Source organism: Ctenopharyngodon idella, chromosome 14 (assembly GCF_019924925.1).
Source record: "Ctenopharyngodon idella isolate HZGC_01 chromosome 14, HZGC01, whole genome shotgun sequence".
In the NCBI taxonomy this organism is placed as follows: Eukaryota; Metazoa; Chordata; class Actinopteri; order Cypriniformes; family Xenocyprididae; genus Ctenopharyngodon; species Ctenopharyngodon idella.
In genome coordinates, this window is record NC_067233.1 from 30,417,592 (window position 1) to 30,439,227 (window position 21,636).

Below are 21,636 nucleotides of genomic sequence, written 5' to 3' on the forward strand. Positions count from 1 at the left end.
GGTCATTAAAAATCCCAGGATGTCTTTCGAAAAGAGTAGGGGTGTAACCCCGACATCCTGGCCAAATTTGGCCATTGGCCTCTGCCCATCATGGCCTCCTAATCATCCCCATATACTGATTGGCTTCATCACTCTGTCTCCTCTCCACCAATAAGCTGGTGTGTGGTGGGCGTTCTGGCGCAATATGGCTGCCGTCGCATCATCCAGGTGGATGCTGCACATTGGTGGTGGTAGAGGAGATTCCCCCTTCCATATGTAAAGCGCTTTGAGTACCCAGAAAAGCGCTATATAAATGTAAGTAATTATTATTATTATTATTATTATAAGCCATTGTGTTTTCTGTGTTCATTTGTTTGGTGTTGTCCATTGTGGGATGTATTGTCAGTGTTATCAGTTCTACTCCCATATCTCCTGGTTTGTTGATTTTGGTTATTGTTATTAATTAAAATTCACCTGCACATGGATCATCCCTCCTCATGTCTCTGAGAGCAACTGACATTACAGAACACCAGTCCAGCCACTACTGATCCAGCAGGTGAATACTTGTTTTGATAGCAGGGGCAATTACCCCTGTTGGACTGTTGTTTACAGTTTTGGGAGGCTGCTTCAAAGACTCACTGGGCTGAGCATGCCCTCCAAACTTTTTTTGGATGGGACTTAACCACTCTGTGAGGGAGGTTGTCCCATTGGACTGCAAGCTTGTTCTGCAGCATTTCATTCTTCAGATCTTGCAGACAGTTCCAACACTCCAAAGTCTGGTGGTCTCAATGCTTCCAGGTCCAGTGGTTCAAAATCTGGTGGTCTCAAGTTGGTGGTTCCGGTGGTCCTTCCACTATCATCAGTGCTGCCTGTGATGGCAACTGCCAGCTTGTGTGTTTGGGCCACACACAGGTCTGCAGCTCCCTTTGAGGGAAGAGTGTCTGCTGCAGCTTCCTCAGAACATTCTGCCTGTCTTTTCAAGGGCAAGGAGGCTGTCTCTGAACCTTCTGCCTGTCTTGTCACGGCCAAGGAGGAACCCTCTGAACCCTCCGCCCTGGCTCCCTGATCTGCCTCAATCTCCAAACCCACTTCCACCTCACAACACTTCTTACATTGTAAGAGTCTCTCTGTTTCATCCTTATCCCAAGGTTACAGTAGTCAGATACAGATCTGTATCTGTATCAGGTCTGTATCCAGATCAGGTAGTGGACCTGCACCTGGATGACCACAACAGCCATGAATATCAGCAGAGAACATGTCAACTAGATGAGTTCTGAAGACCCCCTCTAAGAGAGACCCCCCTTTAAAGAATCAGCACAGATCCTCAGTAAAAAAAAAAACAAGAACCAGACAAATCCTCTGCATAGACCCTATGGCCAGCCTTTACTCCTCCCCACCATATGCCAGTGTGATGTATCCCAATCTTCAAGCAGAAGAAACTGGATGAATAATTCTGAATGATACCAATCTACAATCTGACTTGTGATGCTGCCCGGAATCATAACCACACCATGTTGGTTTGTTTGACCAGAGGAGAACTGGTCCCCTGATTGAGCCTGGATTCTCCCAAGTTTTTTCTCCATTTCTTTCATCAATGGAGCTTGGGTTCCTTGCCATGGTTACATTTTGGCTTGCTTAGTTGGGGACACTTAATATTCAGCAATATTATTAATTTAAATGTACTGAGACTATTGGACTGAGAACAGAACTAAGCTGGATAATGACATCTGTTTTCTTTTTTTTTCTAAAAAAAAAAAGAATCAACACTGAACTGACCTCAGCTGAACAACCCAGTGCTGGGTAAATATTGGACAGAACACATGCTGGGTTATTTTTACCCAGCTTGCTGGGTTTTATACATATACCCATTTGCTGTTTTTTTTTTTTTTTTCTTTTTTTTTTCCAATCAGTGCTGAGTCATTCAATTTAATATTGGTTTTTAATTTTAAATAATAAAAATGTGCTCTAAAATATCTCTATACATATAGGACAGGAACAGTTCATATACAATATTTTTATTTAATGGCAAGCCAGTCTTTTACAATCATAAAATGCTAGTAAATGTTTTAGGATGTGACAGGAGCAGAAACAGCAGCCTTGCGAGCGCTTGCAAGTTGATCTCTAAATGGAGTGGTGGGAACTTTGGGCACATATCCAGGCCAGGGTCTCAAGATCACGTGAGAGCTGGTCAGCCCGAATTCCAGGCATGCTTCGTCAACTGAAAATGCCTGCAGGTCCCCAACCCTCTTAACAGATGCCAAAGCCATCAGGATCACCGTTTTTAAAAGAAGAAACTTCAGCTTGACTGAGAGCAAAGGCTCGAAGGGAGCTCTCTGTAGTGCAGATAGAACCACTGCGAGGTCCCAAGGGGGTACCTGCTAAGGGCGAGGCAAATTGAGCCTCTGAGGAACCTGATGATCAGGTTGTGCTTCCCAACAGGTTTACCGTCAATGAGATCATGGTGTGCCGCAATAGGAGCCACATAGACCTTCAGGGTGGAAGAAGACAGCCTTCGTTCCAACCCTTCTTGATGGAAGGAGAGCACCGACCCAATCTGGCATTTCCAGGGGTCTTCTTGACGGTAAGTCTCCTTTGGCAGCTTGTGTCTTTCCCTTGCCAAGACCACTCTTGCCATCTCTGATGTTAAAACTTAACCACCCTGTTGGCTGGGTACCTCAGAGATCTTCCATATGTATCACCGTTACACATATGCTTTGTAAGACCTCCTACGAGCAGGCAGCCTGTTAGCATACTTCCTGCTGGAATATGCTACCCAGTGCATTCTGTGTTAAGCTTAGCCCTTCGCTCGTGCTTAGTCTCACGACAGGGTGCTTGGAAGACAGCCATTGTGGTGTTTTGGAAGGGACCCCATTCGTCAGTATGTTCTGACGTAACGCTGAACGTGACCGACTGAAAGGGAACTTCTAGGTAACGTAAGTAACCTTCATTCCCTGGAGAAGGGAACGGAGATGTTATGTCCCTTTGCCACAATCACTGTTCCGCTGAACGGCCGGGTCACAATGGCTCGGCTTCTCAGCGAAGACTTGAATGCGATTATGCTCGCGCTTCTCCTTATATACCCACAGAGCGAGGCAGAGATCGCGATGCAAATTCCGCAGACCAAGGTACTCAGCGTACCATTGGTTCGTTTTGTTACCACTCAAAGGTGATTGGGCTCTCGGGCGAGACCCCATTCATCAGTATGTTCTGATGTAACATCTCCATTCCTTCCTTCAGGGAACGAGGGAACGTTCTTTCCGCATGAACCGGTCACCTTGGTCCTGGGTGTGTCTGGTCTGGTCTAAAAAAAAATGAAAATGATGATGAATAATAAGAGAAAGAAAAATTCTTTAGGCCAGATCTGGTAGTGCTTAGCTTGGCATGTGTAATATATTGCTCCAATTGTGTCATTGTTACGCAGTGTTGAGTAAACCCAAGAAAGATAATGTCTCGGGTTACTTATGTCACCCGTCATCTATGATTAGGGAATGATATGCTACGTTTGCTGCCAAGCTCCTTTCACTGCCAAAGGGGGCTTCTTCGTTAGAAAATCTGAGGAGGAAATGGCACGTTCACTGTATCAAGAGTGACGTAGCACCGCTGAGGCCCAATACATTGTTGTGATTCTATAGGGGTTCAGACAATCAGCAACGCCCGAGAATGTTTCCTGTTGCGTCTTCACTGCGCAGCATCTCGTACCCTATTTAGAGAACATGGGTTACGTAAGTAACTCAAGATGTTTTTTGTTGTTTGCCAGGAAGCATCTAGAAGCCATTCTTAAATGTTAGGACTTTTGTGTTACTTCCTGCCTCGAGTGCCATGTTTGTAGTTCTTTGTAGTTTTCCCCATTGATTGTCTCCCCCAGGTGTGTCTTGTTATCATGTTAAGCTTGTTAGCCCCTTTGTGTATATATAGCCCTTGTGTTTCCCTTGTTGCGTTGTCAGTTTTTGAATATAGATGGTCTGTGTTCTTGTTTCCCGGTTCTTGTTTTGTCTTTATGTTTAATAAGCAACCCTTTGCACTTACATCCATCTCGTCGCCTGCCATCTCATCAACAGAGGCAGAGGGAAAAGACACGTATGGACAAATGAAATATGAAACCATATAAACACACGATTATGAATATACTGTATATAATTTGTGTAAATTCTTTAAGCAGTCTCTGGTATTTTTTAAAACAATATGTATTTATTTTGGCAATGGTTAGCATTTGTAACCTTTAGCATTTCATATAAATCTATAAATAATATACATTAATAATAACATATGTTGACCATTGGATCACAATCAGAATCAGAGGAATCAAACACTCGCTGGTGAGTTTTGAGATGGAAAAAATCAGGAGAGGGTTTGCACTGGGGGGGTTTTAAAGCACTTTGTTGGTGAGTGAAAAAGTCTTAAGTGCATGTATACTTAAAAATTGACAGCAATAAATGTATAAGCCAAATTGTTTATTTTTGGATGTTTACACTTACATTTATCTATTCAGCAGATACTTTTATTCAAAGTGACTTAAAAATGAGGAACATCACAAACTTTGTTATTAGTCAATATTAATATTGCATAATGTCAAATTAAGAGTACAAAATATGAGAGTATGTATTGAGTGCTAGAGCAGAGTTGATATGCAGAGAAGAAGAAAAAAACATTTTTAATAAATAGAAAAAAAAAATGCTAAAAATCAGTGTTCAGGAAAGATTTTTGAAAACAGTCATTATTTTTGCAATTTTGTTTGGAAATTACAAATTACACTCAGATTTTAACTAGAGCTCCGGGTTTAGTGAACATTGCAGAAACCATCTAAAAAGGCTCTGTCACATCTGCTGACATGAGACAGGCGGTAGGAGGAAGCTTTGTGCAGTGTCAGGCCGTGTGGTGTGAGGGGACTCTGGGACATTGCTCAGAGTGCATTGCTCATACATCATTTTCACCTCATGAACAACACTTGAGTCTGCAGGGACACTCCTGGACACTAGACGCAATGCTGTGATGGATATCCAGCCAACCACAATAACACAGAGTCTGAATTTTCTCCATTTTTAAGTTCCGCATTTGTAGAACCAAATGCATTTGGCTACAAAAATATCAAACCTGACTTGATGTGTCTGAACACACTATTTGTGAATTGAACACACCTACAAATTAGTTGTGTGGACTAATTTTATGGTGTTTGTTGTTCGGTATGTGGATCTTTACAGACATGATCACTATGAACTGTCATTATATGCAAAAGAGCTGTGTGAAGATTCTTTCAAAATTCTCCCTTTGTGTTCCACAGAAGAAAGTCAGTCATATGGTTTGAGTGAATTATTTCTTTAAAATAAAAAAAAAATCTAATAAACTGCTTATTTTAAAATGTTTTAATAATAAACACCCACTTAATGTCTGAATATCAGACTCGGAGACCGTGAGTAAGTTCAACCCAAACAGGTATTTATTGACATGCCCGTTGGTGCAACTCTTTTACACGGTCCATAAGACCCATCAGAGATCAGCTCATGAAGAATCTCCCCCTCTTGCTGTTTCCTGGAAAAGAAAGCCTCCTGCAATGCAGCATATGACTGACAACAACCATAAAGTTCTTGTAAAATTTTAATAATGGTTTCTTGATCTCTCTGCTCCACATCTGAACAATATTTAATTTCCACCCTGGCCTCTCCCTCTAAATGGTCATACAAAAATAAAGTTTGTTCAGCAGGAACCAAATGACAGGCTTGCATGCAGGCACGTGCCTCCTCAACCCATTCATCAATACCCATACCAGAGCTATATTCAAGGCTATCTAGAATTAAATGTTTCACTGTGTAGCCATACCTGGTTGTGGCATACTAGTAGTAAAGGACCCTCCTGGTGGTGCCAGTGTCCCTGGTGTTCTTGGGATGAATTTTATTAGTAAACCCTGTGAAATTTTGTTCGGTCAAAATGGGCCTGCCTTTGGCTTGGGCTTGCCAATGGTGTCTCAGGACCCTGGTCCTGTGTTTCAAGCCCTGTAGCAATATCATCAGGAAGATGTCAATCCTTCCCCTGATTTGGGGAGAATTGTTAAGTTACATCAAAGGAGGGTTCAACGTATTCAAGGGGTGTAACTTAATTTGTTGCTGCAATTTGTTCAGCCCATTTCTCCAGTAGTGCTCTATTTGAGACTTTTGACTCCGGCCTACCCGGAGGATTGTTAGCTTCCCCTGCTTAAGTCTGGTTTCCTGTTGTAAATGTTTGTACTACCCATGTTTTGCTTTATGCTCTCACCCAGTTAGGTCACCTATGCAGTGCTGACATGGTTACTATTGCCCTAGGGTGTAGCTGAGTTAGGGCCATTGAAGTTGTTGGTTCACCTTCCAGTTCTATTCAGTCAAATTGATGCTCTTGATTTATCCAATGTCAACAGTTAAGATAACAAACAGGTTAGGACGTTGCTGCGTAAGTATGTACTAGTACTAGTCTCATATCATAAACATTCCTTAATTCCTTAATTGATAAACTAAATTTGTACATATTTTAACGTTTGGTGAACTTTAAAGATGCAGAAGGAATATCTTATTTCTCTTAATATGATATAAATAAATGTACAGTTATAATTAAGTTTTTTAAATACGCTTTATATGTGTGTGTTCCTGATATGCTTTTAACTTTAAAGTCAAGAATTAAACACAAAGCATTAAACACATTTCTTACCTATGAAACTTTTTTTTTAAACATATTATTAAATGCTTTATGAAAATGTGTGTAATATATTACAACAAAACAAAACAACTTGAATTATTCTGTTTAAATGTTAACTCCATCTCCCGCCATTTCTAGATTTAAAATGAATCGTAAGGACTTGTCACCCTGGGACACATGACCATAAACAATTAAATTACTTCCTTGAAGTGACCATTGCATGTTCCCTTCGCTAATGGACTTGTGGAAGCGCCTGTCATGAAGGGACTCTGTTGTTGACTTTCGTTTGGAACACCCCTACAAATGGCATCCCTTTCCCGAAGTGCCCTTCAAGTGTACAAAAACACTTTTTGGATTTGCCACAAGGCAAAATAAAAGTATATATAACAAAAAACCAAGAAACACAAAAGCAAGTAATATACAACACATACACTATATTGGCAAAAGTTTTGGGGCGCCTGCCTCTACGTGCACGTGAACTTTAATGACATCCCATTCTTAATCCCTAGGGTTTAATATGGAGTTGGCCAACCCTTTGCAGCTATAACAGCCTCAACTCTTCTGGGAAGGCTTTCCACAAGGTTTAGGAGTGTGTTTATGGGAATTTTTGACCATTCTTCTAGAAGCGCATTTGTGAGGTCAGGCAGTGATGTTGGCGAGAAGGCCTGGCTCACAGTCTTCGCTCTAATTCATCCCAGAGGTGTTCTGTCGGGTTGAGGTCAGGACTCTGTGCAGGCCAGTCAAGTTCCTCCACACCAAACTCACTCATCCATGTCTTTATGGACCTTGCTTTGTGCACTGGTGCGCAGTCATGTTAAAACAGGAAGGGGCCATCCCCAAACTGTTCCCACAAAGTTGGGAGCATGAAATTGTCCAAAATATCTTGGTATGCTGAAGCATTAAGTATTCCTTTCACTGGAAATGAAAGCTCTAGCGTAAGTTCTGCCAGGAAGACTCAATGATACATCACCTATTAGTTTAGATCTACCCAATCATTATCTTACACTTGGAGTATAAAAGTCCGCAGATGCTGACGCCAACCTTCACTTCCGGCGCAGGCTATAGCTCGTTTAAAATCCAGTCTGACTTTATCGTTATCTACTAAATTACTGATAAGTTTTATCTAAAACTTAAGCTCCAGTGAACTGCAATGTTCCTCTCACGATGGATGTACAGGCCTATTTTGTGATTATCTAAATAATCATAGAAAATGTTAGTCTGATTTACTACTTTAATGAAAAAAATGATAATTTTAGACGGGGTATGTTAAATGCTACAGTGTCATTTAAGTTTATGTCAGCCTATCCACATTCGATGTTCATTGAGCTGTCGCGGCAATGAGGGAAAAATCCCATTCAATTTTAGAAGCATGCAGGTCCTCTCTTTGCGGATTTCTATTGTTTTCGTATTTAGTTCAGTATATCATCAAAGGGACTATCATCAAAGACAGGGCTGCAATCTTCACCATTCTCGCGTCATCACTACAGATCAGCCATTTCATCTCAGTGATAAGTATTTTCATTGTTTTTTGCACTTTGATGTCGATTGAGTGTAGAATCGTAGGCTACTCTTTTGCTCTCTCTTTACACATACATAACAAGCAGTATTTTGCAATCGCATGTATTGTTAGAGACAGAGTGAGTTGTTCACCGTGAGCGCTCATCGTGCTCGTTCGCATTGTAACTTCTAGCACGTTAATGATCCACATGACACAGGTACCATTCGTTTTAGAAAAGCATAAAACAAAGAATGGCATACAATAATCGGCTCTATCATTGCAAGGCTCGGGGAAACCCCAATCATGGTTGAAACCTTAAAGCAACACACACCCAGATCATCGTGATCAGGAAATGAATCATTTAAATGTTAAATAACACTGCATAGTCTTCACTGCATAAAATGTATATAGCCTAATTAATCTGTGCCAAGGCACAATCTCGGTGTGAAATCGCGGGCACGATTGCTAACGAGACCCAGGGGTTAGCTAAAGGAATGAGGACGATTCATTCTACTGAAATACTTGCAAGTGCTGAAATACTACTCATACAGGTCAGTATTTGACGAATCAAAATTGTGATGTAACGCGGCACTGTTTTACTTGGTCTAACATTATACTATCATTCTAAAATGCTTTTGAGCGTTTAAAGTCGTAATGCCATTTTATGTTTTAGTCTGTTGACTATAAGACAGAGTAGATTATAATATCATACTGATGATATTCTTACATTTCATTGTGTTGAGCTTCATAACATTAATTCACTTTACGTACTTTTGCTTCCTTTCTATTAACGTGCAAGAGCGGCATCTCTGTCAAATCGAAGTTTGTCGCAAAGCTCTCGCCATCTTGGATATGCCACGCTGTTATTGATCCTCGCTCCAAATCTCCTTTTATTCCAAAGTTTGCTTGCCATGCTCCATAATGTTAGAATAAAACAACAGCCCGCCGCTACATATCATACAGCTGTTAATGTCTGTTTTCACGGTATTGAACAACAATGCTCGCATTGTTATCCTTTTGCAAAGGTTTGCTAGCTTTTGCAGGATTTCAATAGCTAGCTAAGGTTAGATAGTAGAGCGCTATCAAGTGAAGCGTTTTCCCTTCTGCAGTGGCATTGTACGACATGGTTTCCCAGTCTTTATCTGTCTATTTTTAGTATTCTTGTACTTATCTGTCATGCTATCTGGTTAATTTTTTGGGGGGGTTCTCTTGGCAGGTTCTGACAGCTAGATGGAGTCCTGTTGGCTAAGTTCTATCAAGCCATTAGTGGGAGTTACACCCAAGCATATCGAATTCCAGCAATACTTGTGCTTTTAACGAGTCTTTCCTTTAGACACTATATACCTTCTATTTATTTAACTAAAATATCTGCCTTCCATTCACAATGCAGTGGTTTAGAATTCTCCTAACAGCAGATGAAGAGGACTGCTGTGTTCTAACTCGAATGCTGATCATTAATCAGGTACTTTTTATGCAAATACTGGTGGTGTTATGTTTTATCTCAATTTTTACTAATCATTGATTCTGTTTAGTTAGTCTATAGCTTTCATGACTTTTCTGTGGCCGATCGTGGCCTCCGCAAGATGGCGTAACGTGACCTTGTCTCTATGTGGCTCGTGGCCTTGTCTCTATGTGGCCTAACGTGGCCGTTGTCGCCGTTCAAGGCTATCGTGTCTATGTGGCCTAACGTGGCCGTTGTCGCCATTCAAGGCTATAGTGTCTATGTGGCCCAACGTGGCCGTTGTCGCCGTTCAAGGCTATCGTGTCTATGTGGCCCAATGTGGCCGTTGTTGCCGTTCAAGGCTATCGTGTCTATGCGGCCTAACGTGGCCTTTGTCTCTATGTAGCTATTGTTGTCTTACACTCTTGGTCTTTTCTCTTTTTCTTGTCTTCCTCTCATCATGTCTTATGTTGCGCTCTTACAGCTTTCGCCATTTTCTCACACCATGGCGAAGTGGCTCTCTTCCACTGATAAGCATTATGGTCTTTTCATGTTTAATTAATTTTTATCTCTATGTTTCAGGAACCGCAAGATTCACCACTGGGGGGTATATATTTCCTCTTACAGATCTTGGGGGTTGGGGGGATAGGCTCCGTCCTGGATAATTCTCCTTCACCATTTTTGGGGGTCGGCTACACCCCTGCCTTGCGGAAATGCAGAGTCCGCAACCCTTTAGGATGTGAGCTACGGACGGGGCCTTCGTCAAAATTTTTTATCTTACAATATTTTGCTTGCTGATTGTTAAAAAATAACATTGTTACGTTATCTTGCCTCCCGAGTCTTTCTGGTAGAACTAAGGGGCCAAGCCCAGCCCCTGAAAAACAACCCCACACCATAATCCCCCCTCAACCAAACTTTACACTTGGCACAATGCAGTCAGGCAAGTACTGTTCTCCTGGCAACCGGGAAACCCAGACTCGTCCATCAGATTGCCAGACAGTCGTCACTCCAGAGAACACGTCTCCACTGATCTAGAGTCCAGTGGCGGCATGCTTTACACCACTGCATCTGACGCTTTGCGTTGCACTTGGTGATATTGGATGCAGCTGCTCGGCCATGGAAACCCATTCCATGAAGCTCTCTATGCACTGTTCTTGAGCTAATCTGAAGGCCACACAAAGTTTGGAGGTCTGTAGCTATTGACTCTGTAGAAAGCTGCCGACTTCTGCGCACTGTGCACCTCAGCATTCGCTGACCCCGCTCTGTGATTTTACGTGGCCTACCACTTTGTGGCTGAGTTGCTGCTGTTCCTAATTGCTTCCACTTTGTTATGATACCACTAATAGTTGACCGTGGAATGCCTGTCACATCAGGACCCGTTCACGCCATGCCTTCCATGCCAGGGCCTGTTCACGCCACAACTGCCACGCCAAGTCCTGTTCACTCCATGCAAGCCAGGTCAGTGCCTGTTCATGTGATGTCTTCCAATCTACAGACTGTTCACGTCATGCCAGCCCAGCCACGGACTGTTCACGTCACGTCTGTCCAGCCACAGTCTGTTCACGTCATGCCTGCCCATCCAACGCCTCGTCCCAAGATGGCCGCCACTCCAGAGCCTCGTCCCAAGATGGCCGTCACTCCAGAGCCTCGCCCCAAGATGGCCGCAACTCCAGAGCCTCGCCCCAAGATGGCCGCCACTCCAGAGCCTCGCCCCAAGATGGCCGCAACTTCAGAGCCTCGCCCCAAGATGGCCGCCACTCCAGAGCCTCGCCCCAAGATGGCCACCACTCCAGAGTCTCGCCCCAAGATGGCCACCACTCCAGAGTCTCGCCCCAAGATTGCCACCATTCCAGAGTCTCGTCCCAAGATGGCCACCATACCAGAGCCTCATCCCAAGATGACCGCCATATCAGAGCCTCGTCCCAAGATGACCGCCATACCAGAGTCTCCAATGGATGCAGTGCTGACCATTATGGCCACGGCCATTTTATGTGTGTGGGCTGCACACACATCCGCTCCAACCCCTGACCAGCGTCCAGAGGGGACTCCAGCCCCTGACCAGTGTCCAGAGATGGCTTCCACGCCTGAGCCCTCAGCCAAGATGGCTGCCTCGCCTGAGCCCTCAGCCAAGATGGCTGCCACGCCAGAGCCTCGTCATGCCACGGCTGCCACGCTTGCCATGACAGAGCCTTGTCACACCATGGCTGCCACGCCAGAGCCCTCTCACGGCATGTCTGCCCAAGTTTCCCCTAAAGATTTTTTGGGGGGGGACTATGGGCACCAAGCTCCAGCGAATGCGGAGCTTGGCCCACCACTGCTCCATGGTCCAGGTCCGCCAATGCTCCACAGCCTGCCACTGCACCATGACCCATGTCTGTCACTGCACCATGATCCAGGCCCACCACTGCTCCAAAGTCCAAGTCTGCCCATGCTCTACGGACCAGGTCCACCCATGCTCCAAGGTTCAAGTCCACCCATGCTCCACGGACCAAGTCTGCCCATGCTCCACGGACCAGGTCCACCTATGCTCCAAGGTCCAAGTCCTCCCATGCTCCATGGTCCAGGTCCGCCCACGTTCCATGGCCCAGGTCCGCCCATGTTCCAAGGCCTAGGTCCGCCCACGCTCCACGGCACAGGTCCTGTCCCCCTGCACGGGCCTGGCCCACCATCCCTCCCCCAAGACCGCATCCGCTCCACCACCCTCCTGGACTTAATGCCTTGTTTTGGTTTATGTTGGGCATCGGGAGCCGCCATTAGAGGGGGGATCTGTAATGTCTTGTTTTGGGTGTCATGGTTCATGTCTTTTATTTTGTAGTTTTATTCATGTTGCTTGTGTCTTGCTTCCCTTGCTCCTCATGTTCTCCCTTAGTCTGTGTCATGTTCTGATTGGTTGTTTATGGTCATGTGGCTTTCAGTTCTGTTCTGTCATTGGTTCCCTTGTTCCTTGTGTCACTTGCTCATTGGTTGTCTCAGTCATGTGTTCACTTAGTTCTTGTATTTAAAGCCATTGTCTGGGTTGTGTATTGTTAATGTAACCCTACTGTTGGTAAGTGTCATGTCAAGTCTGTTCATAGTCAGGTCTGTTCATTGCCAAGTCTGCTCATCGTCAAGTCTGCTCATGTTCAGTTCAAGTTGGTTGCTTTCTTTGGTTTGTTCACTTTGGATAATTCAATAAACTGCACTTGGGTTCATCAAGCTTGCCTTCAGTTTGGACTGGATCGTTACAATGGTATAGGCCCCAAAACACATGAACAGAAACACAGTAAAACTAGACATAACCCTGACAATACCAAGGAAATGCCCATGGTTGAAGAAACACCCTTCTTCACAGATTTAATAAAAGTGTGTACAGTAGATGGGTCTACATTAACAAACTAATTTTTGATTTCAGTATTCATTATCAATAAAGCTTTTCTCTTTGATAGTTTTTGATAGTGCTTGTCAACACAATAAATTGGCAGCATTAAACTAATTTTTTTTTTTTTTGAAGACAATTTGAGTTGTGCTTGACTATGCAAAACTTTCCACCACAATGATCTTGCCAGCGCATTGCTATATGGGTGCTATGTTGTTCTGTGTGAACAAATACTTTTATAAAATACATTTTTTAAATAATAATAATAATAATAATAAATGTTAAAGAAATATGCAATGATGGTAAAAACGAAGTGATACTTTTAAATATTAAACGAAAACCGCCAATAGGTGGCGGTAAGTCACTGTCTTAACGAGTGAGTCATTGAATCATTGAGTCATTCATTCATTCAGTAACGAAGCAAGTGGCTGTATTTATGAATAGGTCATATCAATGAATCACAATTCGTTCAAAGCTGCAGATTTGTTCATGAAACACCGCTGTGTGTTGCTTGGAGACAAAAGACTTTATATACAGTCTTAAAGGGACTTTGTTGGAAACAAACAACAGCGTACCCCAGTTTGGGAACCACTGAAGCACTGGGTCAACTGAACTGCTCTTCTGTTTTAACTAATTTACTTACATGATTAGTCTATTATTGTTAATCAAAGGATCTGATTAGACAGTCCTTAACTTGACAAAATACACTATATTTTACTTAACATTATGAGCTAATAAGAGCAGATCAATTTTTATTTATTTATTTTTTTTTCATTACAAAAAGGGAAATATATGACTCCAATACTGGTCCATGTCAAAAGAGTCTTGGTGACATTTCACCTATTTTGTCAGATTACTTAGAAAAGTGATAGCACATCTCTCCTCAACAAGCCCATGATTTGTTATACGTAACAAAATTACGTAGTTGTTTACGAGTTTGTTGAAGTCACTAACCTTAAGCTTGAGTAATAGTAAGAGATGTTTGCCTTAGTAAGCGCCAGAATTTAATATACACCACACTTAATGTATGTGCCATTAATTATTCAGCCAAACCTGGCAGCCAAATGCGAAATGCATAATGTCTTTCAATAGAGGGCTACACCAGTTGCTGGTCCTATAGATTTCTACGGATTTAATTAGGAGCACATATGCTCAAACACAGCAACGCACGCAGAATAATGCAATGAAGTTCAATCAGTCAGGACTGCCTGAGAAAAACCAATACTCATTTTATACATGCCTTATCTGCATTTATTGAGTTGAACAATGCAGTGTTAGTGTGCAGTGATGGGCAAACAAGAGATACATGAGCGAGAAACTGCACAGCAGCATATACTATTGAAACTGAAGGGACAAAGACCTAGAAAAAAAAAGCTGGTACCTCGTATTTGCTTGTGAACATGCAGGGGGCAGGGGTGGTTTTGGATTTGATCTTCAGGGGGGCTTAGCTCTCAGTGAGAATCTAGCAAGAGACCATCGCCTAAATGTTGCCTCTTTAAATCTGCACCACTATATTACTATATAGTAAGTCAAAAATAGCCTACCGGTACATAAATTGGTACTAAGTCAATACAATTTTTTTTAATATGATGATACCAGTCTTTCTGCAGTACACTTCAAATCGGTACACATGTAGGCTACTGTTTGACTAACAGAAAATTGTCATCATATCATTATTATTAACAAGTATAACTAGCTAAAAAAAAAAAAAAAAAAAAGAAGAAGAGAGAGCTAAACACTAAGAATTTTTTTTCTTAGATTATTTCTTAGATATTTATTTGCCCTGCCAAAACATTCACTGGCATCAAAAACGAAACTCAACATTTGTTTGCAAAAACTGAGGTAACTTTCAGGGTAAGTAGCCATAGAAACCTATTCTGTAAGCATAACCAGCTCCATCACAATGCTCTGGAAATCCCACCTTTGCCCCCACTAGTGAAACCTCTGCTCTGTAAATTTTAATTTACCTAATGCAAAATTGCATGAGATATTCAAATCTGTCAGAGAATTGTCACAGGCAGTTGCAGGCAAACAGCCGAAGAAGACGAATATAGATCCAACAAAAAATGTTTAATAACAGTAATCCAAATAACAGGCAAACTGACGGGAGCAACACACACTACACGTAAACGTTACTAGACAAAGAATAGAACACAGGCAGGAACTTAAATACACAGAGATGATTAACTAAAAGACGAACAGCTGTGGTGATTAGTGTCCATGGTGACTGATGAGTGGCAGAAAAACCAAGACAAGGAAACACACGTGATGAATGAAAACAAACTAGAGTCAATGAACAGAACTAAACAGAACGTAATGGTGACAGAATTCCCCCCTCCAGGAGGTCGTGCCATGATGACGAAGATATGGGAGGCGGTTTTGGAGGAGGGCACAGAGGTGGTGAAGGGATGAAAATAGGATGAAGTGCAGGGATGGTGACAGGATGAGGCATTGGAGTGATGTGATGACAACTATCCCCTGGCGACGGTGGTTGGAATGGTCACTAGCACAGACCCAGAGCTTGCCAGTGCTGACAGCCAATGGCGGAGTTGAGGGAGGGAGGAGTCCAGATGGTGTCGAGGGTGGCAACAACTGGGGGACGACTGATGGAAACGTGGCCGATGGATCCACAGGCACAGACGGAGAGCCGATGGAAATGAGTGACATTGCTGGTACTGGAGACCTAGGCGATGCCACAGGAACAACTGTCGAAGGCAGAGCCAGATTATCCGAGGGCTGAGGTGGAGCCGGTGTGATGGAGGACAGAGGCAACGCCGAGAGGAAGGAGGAACCCGCTGCAGCTGAAGCGGTGGAGGGATGTAGTGTAGCGGATGGCCTGTGGTGAAAGTAGTGTGACGACTGACCAAGGGGTAGCCGGAAGGAAGAGGGAACCCGGTGGAGCCGAATGTGGGTGGAGCCAAGGCGGAGCCGACAGGTCGACAGGCCGAGATGGAGCGGAGCAAAGAGATCCGAGGCATCTTCTTGCACTGACGCTGCTGGTGGTAACACAACCTTTGACGTCATAGCAGGGCTTCCATGGAGACGTTGCAGGGCTGTAAAATTCCGGCAGTGGCTGAGTTGGAGGACAACTGAGTTTTGCTGTGATGGTGGCAATACGGTAGAATAAGGTAAGTATAGCACAGTCCATGCAAGTCGAAGAAATGAATAACTCATAGTTCATAAAGGTTTTATTGTTGTCTTAAAAAAGCGATGATGAAGGTACCGAGTGGGATAGGGTGAGAGTCGCTAGCTCCTCACTGAAGTCTCTCAGCCAGTCCTCATTGTCCATCTTCACTATTCCCTCGTCCGCTGATGTCACACCCCTGGGTCAGACTCACGATGGAACTCCAATTCCGGGTCGAGGGTCAGCGCTGTCCTTTTTTCCTCGGGCTCTGGCTTATGCGTCGCGGCGGGTGGTCTTGTGGATTAAGATGTACGTCACAAGTGCCCACTATAATTGCATTTTGGGAGATGTAGCTACATATACATTTGAGTAAACTTGCTCTCACTGACAAAATTGAGGGGTCTACTTTAGGGTTTGCTTACACTTCCTTCACTCACTTGACAAAATGAAACATACTTCCAAAATGGCAGGAAGTTTGCAAGTGTATGAGTGTATCATTGTTGTCATGATGCAATTTTCCTTCAGCTTAATTACTCACATGGCATTTACAGCTCAGGTGAATGTTTTTTTTTTTTTTTTTAAAAACTGTCCAGAACTGCAGGCCATGAGTAAATATGACAGATGCTAATATTACATGTTATTACAGAAGTCCTGGAAAATGATGTCTTGAAGGTGTAGATGTTCATTAACAGAGAGAACAAGCACTGGAAACAGCACTGGACTGGTTTGAACTAGTTTGATGGTTTTAGAGGGGTTTTGGACATTTGGTCAGTTGGTCAGGCAGGAATACTAGCTGAACAGCAGCTTGGTGAGCACACATGACTACCAAGCAGGGGCGTAGAAGCCGCGGGGGGCGTGGGGGACACGCCCCCCGCACTGTTAGTAATACTGTCCCCCGCAATTTTTTTTACATATCGCCAATATTTCCGCCTGTGTTCTCTGATTTGTTACTTAGATTTGAGTGAACTAACATTCAGCCAATCACAAGGCGAATCATCTCTTTGGCGCATGGCTTGAGCTTGAAATCTCCTGTTGGTCTCGCAATTTGTTCATTCATTCACTTCTTTGTTCTTTGGCGGTCTGGGGTAAAATGCACCCCAGAAAAAAACAGAGGACGATTGCATCCTTTTTTCAAACACACACTGTGTTATGTCACGATGACATGAATCATGCAAACAAATTTCCATGTTATGATTTGGCATTAGTGGAATTGCATTGGCATGATTCAAATCATACTTATCTGACCATTATCATTTTGTAGTAGTAAATGAAGAGATGTCACACCGATCACAAGTTCAGTGTGGAGTACCGCAAGGATCAGTACTAGGACCGTTGCTTTTCACTCTGTACATGCTACCCTTGGGAGATATCATTAGAAAGCATGGCGTTAGTTTTCACTGCTACGCTGATGATACTCGGCTCTATATTTCTTCGTGCCCTGATGAAACTTCAATTCACAACCAATTCAAACAATTCACAAAATTAACGGAATGCATAGCTGATATAAAAAATTGGATGACTAGTAATTTCCTATTACTAAATTCAGAAAAAACAGAGATTCTAATTATTGGACCAAAAACCTCCGCACGTAATAACCTAGAATACTGTCTAATGTTTGATGGCTGCTCTGTTAAGTCTTCGTCGTCAGTTAGGAACCTGGGTGTGCTCTTTGATACCAATCTTTCATTTGAAAGCCACATTTCTAGCATTTGTTAAAACTGCATTCTTCCATCTTAAAAATATATCTAAACAACCACATATGCTCTCAATGACAAATGCGGAACAGTTAGTTTATGCGTTCATGACTTTAAGACTAGATTACTGTAATGCTCTACTGGTTGGTTGTCCTGCTCGCTTGATAAACAAACTACAGCTCATACAAAATGCAGCAGCTAGAGTTCTTACTATAACCAGGAAGTATGACCATATTAGCCCGGTTCTATCAACACTGCATTGGCTCCCTAATAAACATTGTATAGATTTCAAAATCTTGCTAATTACTTACAAAGCACTAAATGGTTTAGCTCCCCAATACTTGAGCGAGCTCTTAACACATTACAGTCCTACACGTCTATTGCAATCTCAGAATTCTGGCCAGTTGATAATACCTAGAATATCAGAATGAACTGCAGATGGTAGATCCTTCTCCTACTTGGCACCTAAACTTTGGAACAATCTTCCTAGCAGACACACTCTGTCAGTTTAAATCTAGACTAAAAACGCATCTCTTTAATCTGGCATAAACATAACACATTATCAATTTATATTTTCACATCCGTTAAATGATTGTTAGGCTGCATAAATTAGGTCAGCCAGAACCGTGAACACTTCCTATAACACTTGATGTACCCGTTACATCAGAAGAAGAATGGCGTCTACGCTAATATTAGTCTCTCTGTTTATCCCGAGGTCTACCGTAGTCAGTCAGATCGGGGCCGTATCCACATCGGATGGAGGACCTGCGCCTAGACATGACCACAATGCATCCCTGAAGTGTCAACAGAGATTGAGTCAACTAGACCATTCCCTGTGAAGGCCTGATCGACACAACAGCCAGTGGCACAGATCCCCAACAAACCGTTTCCATACCGGCGTGATGAATCTGATCTTCAACTACATGGAACTGGATTAAATATTTTGACTGTTGCTATCCCAATCAGACTTATGACCTGTAACGCTGTCTGAATCATAATCATGCACTGTTCATTGTTGGCCTGAGGAGAACTGGCCCCCCGACTGAGCCTGGATTCTCCCAAGGTTTTTTTCTCCATTTTGTCACCTGTTGGAGTTTGGGTTCCTTGCAGCTGTCACATTTTGGCTTGCTTAGTTGGGGACACTTCATATTCAACAATGTTTTGATCTGCCTGCATTGACACCACTGTATGCAAACTGAACTGAGCTGGACGATGACATCACTGTTTTCTCCAGAGCCGATGTATAGATGAATTAACTAAATTAATAACTATTGATTTTTACAAAGGAATGAATCATTACTGAATTTACTTAAGCTGGACAACGATACTTCTAAAGCTGCTGTGCAGCCAAAATTATTTGCCACTTATCACTGTAAATCTGCTTTGACACAATCTGCATTGTAAAAAGTGCTATATAAATAAAGGTGACTTGACTTGACTTGATTTAACCTACTATATGGTCACGTCTACACTGGATGCGAGCGATGCGATCATGCAACATGACAAAAGACAAAATAACCCATTAAGAACCTTGTCATGTCTCGCCGGATTTAGTGTGTGTTAAATGCTCTCCTACTTGTCGCTTTGCTCATGGCATCGGACGGCATTGCATGGCATTGCTCAAGCCTCGCTAGCAGGCAGGCAGAAAGTAAAGCTCAGAAGATCGACCAGGAGGCTCTCGTGGCATCCGACGGGAGACCAATGCTCCGGTAGACTAATGCTCAAGGCTTCTGACAGGTAAGCCTCGCCGGACGAGGAAAGATAAGCACCGACCAGGAGGCTCTTGTGTTGTACGATGAGAGACCAATGTTCACGGCATCAGACGGGTAAGCCTCGTTGGACATTGAAAGAGAAAAGATAAGCACTGACTGGATGACTCGCGCAGCATCCAACGGGAGACCAAGGCTCACGGCATCAGATTTGTAAGCCACGTCAGAGAAAAATAAAAGGAGGATATTGACCAGGAGACTCTCACAGCACCCGACGGGAGACCAAGGCTTGCGGCATCGGACAGGTAAGCCTTGTCGAATGGAGAAGAAAAGATGGAAAATGACTGGGAGGGCTCTCGCAGCATCCGACGGGAGATCAAGACTCCCAGCATCAGATGGGTAAGCCTCGCCGGAAGAAGGAGAAAAAATGGAAAATGGCCGGGAGGGCTCACTCAGCATCCGACGGGAGATCAAGACTCCCAGCATCGGATGGGTAAGCCTCGCCGGAAGGAGAAGGAGAAAAGATGGTCACTGACCGGGAGGGCTCTCGCAGCATCCGATAGGAGATCAAGACTCGTAGCATCAGACGGGTAAGCCTCGCCAGACAGAGAAGGAGAAAAGATGGTCACTGACCGGGAGGGCTCTCTCAGCATCCGATAGGAGATCAAGACTCGTAGCATCGGACAGGTAAGCCTCACCGGCAGTCAAGAGAAAGCTGTTTTTTTCTTTTTCTTTTTTTTTTCATTCATTCAGAAAACTGCGCTTCAAAACTGGGCTCCTATGGGAGCGGGGATATAATACTGCTGCGGCCCTGAAGGCAAGGTTAGCCAGAGATGGAGCTCCTGCAGGAGCGAAGGAGACAACACTGCTACTGCAGTGTAAGAAAAGAGTGGGCTCCTGCGGGAGCGGGTGGGAAGACACTGCTCAGCAGTAAGGTAAAATATTTTCACTATTTTAGTGGATTGATGGTGTTAATTGAGGCGGATATGGTGAGCTTGTAGGACTGAGTGAGAGAAGCTGAAGAATTTGGCTGGTAAGGGTTCGTTGAGCTTCTTTAATATGGAAGTGATTGGATTGGATATAGTTCTTAAAAGCCTCTGATGACCAGCGACCGAGTGTTTGAATCTGATGCTGGGAGAGGCCTTTAGGGGCAGCTGTGGTTCCTCGCCGCTGTCTCCTCTGGCTTGTTTAGTTGGGGACACTTGATATTCAACAATGTTTTTGATCTGCCTTCATTGACACCACTGTATGCGAACTGAACTGAACTGGATGATGACATCACTGTTTTTTTCCAGAGCTGTTGTATAGATAAATGAACTAAATGCATAACTAATGGTTTTTACAACAGAATGAATCAATACAAGGGGTGTGCCCGAATACTAAATCCGTATTCAAAAAGGCACGGGGGAAAAAAAATGCAGTCTACAGTCTAAGGGACATGGCTAGTGGTTTGCTAGCAGGAGCCTGTTACTTTATAGTAAACAAATTTCACTACCACTTAAAGAGAGTAAGTAGAGATGGTTGATCGACAATAGTGAATGGTTTGCAGTTCCTGAGCATCACTGACAAATATCTAATCTTCTTAAATGTGTAATAAGTACTGACGCTCCCTAGTATACACACATCACGTGTGATTGCGAATCTCGAAAGTGAAAGTAAAAGCGGTCACACATTGAAAAGTGATTTCAATACACCGCATATTAACAGCAGCTTCCTGATGATGACAAATTATTTACATTATAATTACCCAACTATATAATTGCGAGAGAAAGTATATATATAGAAAGAAATATATTTTTTCCTCCTATCTCATGTGTATTCCCTTTAGGGGCTCCGTAGTACACATCATTTCCTTTCCGAATACGGTATTCAGCTTCGGGCACATCCCTAATCAATACTGAACTTACTTAAGCTGGACAATGACACCATTTTCTTCTAGAGCTGCTGTGCAGCCAAAATGATTTTCCTGTTGTCACTGTAAAGATGCTTTGACACAACTTGCATTGTAAAAAGTGCTATAAAGTTGAGTCCGCCTTTGGAGCCAGCAGCCTGAATTTTAGATCAAATCTGTGCTCTAATGTTGCTGGCGACCTCCATAAAACAAACAAAACAAGATAAATTTAATAACAATTTAATAAAATAACATATAATACCGACACTTCATATATAATGGTAT